The 8,949-nt window shown below is 31.9% G+C and overlaps 1 long non-coding RNA gene across 1 annotated transcript; it reads left to right on the forward strand.

The window, feature by feature from the left end:
* The first annotated feature begins 7,961 nt into the window (after nt 1-7,961).
* Nucleotides 7,962-8,610, forward strand: LOC149925078 (uncharacterized). Its single transcript, XR_016477093.1, has 4 exons — nt 7,962-8,043; nt 8,109-8,268; nt 8,350-8,455; nt 8,566-8,610. It is a non-coding gene; the product is annotated as an uncharacterized LOC149925078 (long non-coding RNA).
* Nucleotides 8,611-8,949: the final 339 nt, after the last annotated feature.

The raw sequence follows: 8,949 nt of genomic DNA on the forward strand, positions 1-8,949 counted from the left end.
TTAATATTAAAATATTACTGTGATTTTCTCGTCAAATGTTCGATTTCACGAATGTAGATGGTGACTTAAGTGCCGATTTATATCTCTTAGACATTTGATGTTTATTCCGCCAGGTTTCAGATTCACGTTTCCGTTTTTGAACTCAAATTTCACTTTCCGAAATCCGCTAGTTTCGTCAGATTGATTGCATTTTAGAGGTTGTTTTTCCCGCCTGGAAGAATATTTTATTTATGACGTTAGCGCGTGAACTCATTTTGGACGGGACATTGGCACGTGCGTCGGCGACACAGAGTCGTTTCCAATGGGAAGCCCACGAAAACAGGCAAAATAAAATTGCGTCATGAAAATTTTATAAATCTGGTCAATAGTCTCAATTACCTGGTCCAGCCTACGACTGTCGCCTTTTTGTCAGTCCTGTATTCGTCGAAACTTGTGAAATATTAACAGAAAACCATTTGAGTTATTCCATATTATCAAACGATTATTATAAAAACATTTGATTAATTCAATATGATCAGAAGCTTATTATAAGGCAAGCTTTTGATTTATTCCTTACTATCACAAGCAAATCCAGTTGATTCAATATTATCAGAAGCTAATTATGAGCAAACCATTCGGTTCAATATTATCAGAAGCGTATTATAAGCTAACCATTTGCTTTATTTCATATTATCAAAAGCCTATTATGAGCAAACCATTTGGTTTAATATTATCAGAAGCCTATTATAAGCAGTCCATTGGATTTATTCAATACTATAAGAAGCTTATTATAAGCAAACCATATGATTTATTTAATATTATAAGAAGCTTATTATAAGCTAACCATATGATTTATTTAATATTATAAGAAGCTTATTATAAGCTAACCATTGGATTTATTCAATATTATAGTAGCTTATTATAAGCTAACCATTGGATTTATTCAATATTATAGTAGCTTATTATAATAAAACCATTTTAGTCAATATTATCAGAAGTTTATTATAAGCAAACTATTTGGCTATATATTATCAGAAACGTATTATAAGCAAACTATTTGGCTATATATTATCAGAAACGTATTATAAGCAAACTATTTGGCTATATATTATCAGAAACGTATTATAAGCAAACTATTTGGCTATATATAATCAGAAACGTATTATAAGCAAACTATTTGGCTATATATTATCAGAAACGTATTATAAGCAAACTATTTGGCTGTATATTATCAGAAACATATTATAAGCAAACTATTTGGCTATATATTATCAGAAACGTATTATAAGCAAACTATTTGGCTATATATTATCAGAAACGTATTATAAGCAAACTATTTGGCTGTATATTATCAGAAACGTATTATAAGCAAACTATTTGTCTGTATATTATCAGAAACATATTATAAGCAAACTATTTGGCTATATATTATCAGAAACGTATTATAAGCAAACTATTTGGCTATATATTATCAGAAACGTATTATAAGCAAACTATTTGGCTATATATTATCAGAAACGTATTATAAGCAAACTATTTGGCTATATATTATCAGAAACGTATTATAAGCAAACTATTTGGCTATATATAATCAGAAACGTATTATAAGCAAACTATTTGGCTATATATTATCAGAAACGTATTATAAGCAAACTATTTGGCTGTATATTATCAGAAACATATTATAAGCAAACTATTTGGCTATATATTATCAGAAACGTATTATAAGCAAACTATTTGGCTATATATTATCAGAAACGTATTATAAGCAAACTATTTGGCTATATATTATCAGAAACGTATTATAAGCAAACTATTTGGCTGTATATTATCAGAAACGTATTATTTTTACAAGTCTTGTAAAAATCCCTGAAGAAGAAGGAAGAGTTCCTCCGAAACATTGGATTTTTAAATAAATAAATTGTGAATTTTAAAACCGTTTTAAGTCTCTTTTCATTTAGTTTTTCACAATGTGCTTCTCTTCACTTCTATAACAAGCTTACTATAAGCAAACATTTTAATTTATTTAATATCATCAGAAGCTCTTTCTATTATTCTAAAAACTATACCGGTCGCTGTTATGAATTCGTGTAACAACTTGTCTAACTGTTTTTAAACAGCACCCCTTGTATAGTAAAAAAGTAGACAAAAAATGTATGTATTCCAGTCCTAAATATCGTTTATTATTTTGTCTCTGAGCACCAAGAAATTTTTTAAGGCTGAAGAAAACCGAAAAAAGAGAGAGAGAGAGAGAGGGAAATGACGCTGTTAAACGTCTCCCAAATCGCTTTCATCCACAGTCTTCTCCATCCCGAAGAACAGCGTGAAAATGTTCTCTATTATAGCCCCGCTACCTCAACTGCAGTTAAACACGTTTTGGAGATAAGATGCTCCAATCTACTTTTGATTACCCTCGCCTACCCCTCTTTTGTGTTTGAAGTTGGGGGGGGGGGGGGTCGATATTACTAATCCTACCCCCTCTTCATTTTTATTAAACAACGACCAGGCGGCAAATACGGTTTAATCAAAGCCCGAGGAAAAGGTGAAGTTTGCTCTTACCTCGCCTACACTAGTCCGTCTGTGTAAACAAGACACTCTCCCGTACCTAATAACTTCAAACTTTCCGTCCGGGGCCTTTCCACCTCGCAACTTGGCACGTACGAGCGCCCTCTACGAGTAAATATTGAACCTATATGTCGGTGAACTCTTATTGTCTCTGTGCCATATTTATAGGCGAATCTGATGTAATAGAGGAGCGTGGAGTGCTGGAATCGGGCTGGCGTTTACTCTATTTTGAGCCTTGTCTCGAGTCCTATAGTGCCTGGAATTTCGGGGCAAAGCATCCTCACCGAGCAATTCAATGGGTTATTAGGTGCCGCGCTGCTATTAAGCCTAGTTTTCACTGGAACTTTACACGAACAAGTTTGGTTCGCTTTTGCGTTTTTGCCGCATACTATCACGCTTTGTAGTCCCTCGTAACACGTGTGTACACCTCATTTCTGATTTTCGAAAGACGTTCTGAGATTGGTAGTGAATTTTCACAATATTTCGGTGATTGTCAGTGATTTTTCACAATATTTCGGTGATTGTCAGTGATTTTTCACAATATTTCGGTGATTGTCAGTGATTTTTCACAATATTTCGGTGATTGTCAGTGATTTTTCACAATATTTCGGTGATTGTCAGTGATTTTTCACAATATTTCGGTGATTTCCAGGGATTTTTCGTGATTATCTACGATTTTTACATCTGATTACTTAAGAGGTAACCCTCTCGCTACTAACCCCTAACCAAGGGCATCCAAGAGTTTATATAGTATAGTTTAATAAGTCCCTTAGCGTAGCCAGGATTTTGGTTCGGGGGTTAGGCCTTAACAAAATTAATAATAATGAAATGAAAAAGTTTTTTTTATTGTGAACATCAAGAGTACAAATGTACCTACAAGGGTGTACGCGCAAGAGGGTTAAAATTTGTAAAACATTAGTTATTTACATACATACAAGTCGATACAATGTTCTAAGTTATTGTAACCGCAGTATATCCGAGCGTTTACATTTAAAAATGTCTACTTGTTCAGTATATTGGTTGCAGGTTTGTTGCATCCTTTGCATCGGGCTTAAAACCTTTGTTAAACTAAATGTAAGAGGTTTGCGAATGTTATAGCCTGGTACATGGAAATTGATAAAATAATTGATAAAATTGATAAAATAATTGATAAAATTGATAAAATAATTGATAAAATTGATAAAATAATTGATAAAATTGATAAAATAATTGATAAAATTGATAAAATAATTGATAAAATTGATAAAATAATTGATAAAATTGATAAAATAATTGATAAAATTGATAAAATAATTGATAAAATTGATAAAATAATTGATAAAATCGATAAAATAATTGATAAAATTGATAAAATAATTGATAAAATTGATAAAATAATTGATAAAATTGATAAAATAATTGATAAAATTGATAAAATAATTGATAAAATTGATAAAATAATTGATAAAATTGATAAAATAATTGATAAAATTGATAAAATAATTGATAAAATTGATAAAATAATTGATAAAATTGATAAAATAATTGATAAAATTGATAAAATAATTGATAAAATTGATAAAATAATTGATAAAATTGATAAAATAATTGATAAAATCGATAAAATAATTGATCAAATTGATAAAATAATTGATAAAATTGATAAAATAATTGATAAAATAATTGATAAAATTGATAAAATAATTGATAAAATAATTGATAAAATTGATAAAATAATTGATAAAATTGATAAAATAATTGATAAAATTGATAAAATAATTGATAAAATTGATAAAATAATTGATAAAATTGATAAAATAATTGATAAAATTGATAAAATAATTGATAAAATTGATAAAATAATTGATAAAATTGATAAAATAATTGATAAAATTGATAAAATAATTGATAAAATTGATAAAATAATTGATAAAATCGATAAAATAATTGATAAAATTGATAAAATAATTGATAAAATCGATAAAATAATTGATAAAATTGATAAAATAATTGATAAAATTGATAAAATAATTGATAAAATTGATAAAGTAATTGATAAAATTGATAAAGTAATTGATAAAATAATTGATAAAATTGATAAAATAATTGATAAAATTGATAAAATAATTGATAAAATTGATAAAATAATTGATAAAATTGATAAAATAATTGATAAAATTGATAAAATAAATGATAAAATTGATAAAATAATTGATAAAATAATTGATAAAATTGATAAAATAATTGATAAAATCGATAAAATAATTGATAAAATTGATAAAATAATTGATAAAATTGATAAAATAATTGATAAAATTGATAAAGTAATTGATAAAATTGATAAAGTAATTGATAAAATAATTGATAAAATTGATAAAATAATTGATAAAATTGATAAAATAATTGATAAAATTGATAAAATAATTGATAATAATAACAATAATAATAATCAGCTAAGCTAATACACAAGACACCACCTTAGGCCTAAGTCATCAACTATAAGTTAATAATAAGATAATTTTGAGCTTATTTTTCGGACGTACGATATTTTCAATGGCGTACTATAAACAGGGCCGTATTAAGGCATGTGCCAAGTGGGCCATAGCACAGGGGGCCCCGAGGTTAGGGGGCCCCAAATCTTGAATACAGTAATTCTATTAGTATTTTATGTTTATAACCACATTGGTGGTAATAGAGTCAAAAAGTAAGGTCTGATTTTTTTATGGGCCCCAAATTCTACTTTGCACAGGGCCCCCAAAAGAGTTAATCCGGCTCTGACTATATAGTACGCATTTATTGATAATTCAGCTTACACGTACGATAATGTACGATATATTTTTTTAATTTGGCCTTAAATCAGGAAAAACTCTTAAACATAAGTTTTCAATCGGTTAAACTTTATTTTCCGTGTTATTAAAAAAAATCATAAGTTTGACGTCGGAATTCTATTCAAAATTCAAATTTACCGCCAATTTTGAGGCGTACGATATTTTTTCAGAAATCGATAATTTTTTGACTCTGGTACGATCATTTGATTTTCAGAACCTGGCAACGCCGCACAAAGCCCAAATTTGATCCCTCTCGGGGCGTTTGATCCTTCCTACCCCCCCCCCCCCTTAATACGCCCTGGTCACCTAGGAGCAACAAACACAAGGAGAACGCAGCTAGCCTTTAACCACGCTAATGCAGTGTTGTGTACAAATTTCATTGGACGAGCCTTTATGCTGAACGTTTTACGGGCGGGGGTGGAAGACAATTTCCGAATTTTCCCCTTTCCTGCGGCAGCAGGCGCTAAAACGTCTAACCATAGAGGGATAGCCGTGGAGTGGTATTGATAGTTCTGATTGGGCTAAGCACTGACGTTCCTCTTCAGAAATCGCGTAAAGGGGGATGTAGAAACGGGGGGTATATAGAGGTAGATTTTTATCTATTCCTCCATGTTTTCATACATTCCAACACAGGCAGCGCGATCATAGCGTGATCTACCGGTTAGGGTTTGAATTCTTTAAAAAGTCTACCTCGACTTTCCCCCCTTTTTTTCCCCGTCTCGAACTGGCACTACGCTGTCGGATTTAGCACCTTCTTTCCTTTCCCCTCCTCTACTATTCCTCCATGGTCTAACCAATGAAAACTGTACACAAGAAAATGAACGACTTTTGACGGGTTGCGTTCTCCTTGTGTGGGGTGCTGTGTTTGTTGCTCCTAGCTGGCCACTAACGTTACATTTTGAACAGTGAGTAATCAGAGAAAGGTTTTTTTACAGACACAAAATGGCCGAAAAAATCTCGTAACAAATTAATTTGGGTTGCACAAAAGCCATCAATAATAAACGTTGGATAAACTATTTATTAAAAATACTCGCGAAGTAATAAAGAACAGATGATAAATGGATACAAAAACGTGACAACCGGTGGAAATCTATAAGGTTAGGCTTAGGATTTACGGCTAAGCCTTGTCAACGAATTTTTTCCTACCGTGGAGTTGCCGAGTTCATTAGCGAATTTTCCGCATAACCGAAATTCGGTCGCTAACGCTTTCAGGCGCTTTATTCCCAGTGAAAACTAGGCTTAAGGTCGTTTATGGAAAGGGCCCTTGTTTATGGGTTTACTGTCGTCGTAAACAAAGCAAATGACTGGGAAATTACTGGATTCTTCGCTGCAGCGGTCAGAGCGCTTTGATTCGCCGATGAAGGGTTATTTTGCCCTAATTGACTTTATCTGGAGCGTGCCGATTATTTGCTAGAAGGCAACCACTCAATAGGCCTTTGCCTTTCTATAAAGTAACATCAGCCTCAGAGTTGCCACTCTGTGATTTACAAAATGCCAAGATCGAGCTCGAAAAAATGCCAAGAGCGAAATTTGACAGCAGAAACGAAAATTAAGAGGGGAAATTTTGTTTTATACAGGTCGTCGTGATTTATAAATAAAAGAGTGGACTCAAATTGACTAAAAATCATTTAACAAAATATATATATTTATATTCGAAACGGTTCGAGGTGGCGTTGCGGTGCCGACGTTTTTTTTTGCCACTTATTGTATATGTAGCGTCTACCAGTGCGAAAAATGGGTTAATTTTGGAGTCGTTTCCGTTCTGTGGTGCATTGAAACAATAAAGCGTGTAATCCAAAGGAAAACAATACTTTTTCATAAATGTACGAGTCGGTTTTAAAACTTTATTTGTAAGACAAGTCTGAAAACAGTGGCGAAGCTAAGACCCTGAGCCCCTCGGGGTTTTAGTCAGCATTTAGCATATTATTTGAGAATAAATTAGGGCCCCCTGAAGCGCTGGGGCCCTCCCGCATTGTGGGGGTGCTATCTACGTCACTGTCTGCTAATGCGCTACCTCTTACTAATTCCGTCTACGTTCGAAAGAGGTCTTAGCCATAGTCTTCGGTGTCGAATATTTTTTTTTCTTGCAAGTAGCAGGTGTAGCAGCAATGACGTAAGTGACGTAGAAGCTCAACTAAAATTGGTTGGAAGTTACAGTTGACAGTGGTCAGCGCCACCTATCAACAACGATGACGTTCGTTATAAAGACATCATAGATCATATCTTTATGGCCTTATTTCGAAAACCACGTAACTTTGTACACAAATCTTAAGATACGTAGTTTTGGAAATAAGGTAGCTCAATTCTTTTTTTTTATTTCCCCCTATTGTTTTCTCATTTCAATTCAGTTCAATTCAATTCAATTTCCATTTATCTGAGTTTTAAATAGACAATACAAAAAGGAGAAGGGCTGAGTCAGAGAGGGTAAAGTCGCTGCGCTACTGAGAGGCGTCTCTTCCTATTCCCGCAATGTTAAAATTTCGTTACCAGTTTTTGACGCACGCGCGAATAGAAGAAATTACAAATGAAGTTCAGGATCCCACTACCAGGGTGCTACAGGGTGTCATTAGTTAAATTTTTTTAGAAGATTTTTGTTACATCCGCAATATGGCACCGATTATTTTCTTATTTCTGATACTAAAAAATTTAAATAAAATGTGAAATGGTTGTTTCATGTGAATTTATGACGCAAGTAAGTACAACTAAATATTTTTAAATATTATATTTGAATATTGAAGTGTCAATTCTTTTTAACAGCCTAAAATAATGGGAAACATAAATAGCCAAGGCCTAACAACAATAACAATAGAAATTAATATATTGGAAATGAAATAAGATCAAATAACTTAATGAAAATAAATAAGAAATAAATATATAAGATAAAGCTTCGAAGTAGTTAAAAAAAGACGAATATGAGGTATGAGTTTAGTGCTGTATCTTCATCAATTTCCTGTCCAGTCTTTTCTGTGTCTTTTTGTAATCATGATCGAGATTTCAGGGCACTGTGCATGCAAAACTCAACGAAGAAACTTATCATGTTTTGAAATACAGTCGGACATGTTGAATCTATTGATGCTTGAAACCAAGTCTTGTCAATTCGACGTGTAAGAAATTTTTCCATACGCTCTTTGACATTGGCATGTGAGATAGTAGTTTAAAGCTATAGTATCAAATACCTCATTTGTTTCTGTAATAAACTTTAAAAAATTGTCAGTAGGTACTATAAGGCTACCAAAAGAAGAGTTCTTTGTTGTTTTGAAAAACTCGAAGAAGGAGAGCACATTTGTAGGATCAATAATTGGATTGTTCTTTTTGAGTTGGCTGAGGCAAGAGGAGCATTGGTGGTTGGAAAAACAGCGATGGATTAAATATCCTGATATATAGCTAAGGACATTTTGTTTAAGTAGATTTGGACTGTCAATTGAATTGCATATGTTCTGTTAGAATGTGTTTAGAAGATGATGACAATTGCGTGTTTAAATTTAAAGTTCTTTTACCATTGTGATTAACAACTAAAGTAATGTAATTTATTAAAATTATTTATTATTGAGATAGACAGTTTCAAATTTCAATTACCATTTTCTGAATTTTCGCATGA

This window comes from Leiobunum rupestre, chromosome 10 (assembly GCF_980474605.1).
Source record: "Leiobunum rupestre chromosome 10, qqLeiRupe1.1.hap1, whole genome shotgun sequence".
NCBI lineage: Eukaryota > Metazoa > Arthropoda > Arachnida > Opiliones > Sclerosomatidae > Leiobunum > Leiobunum rupestre.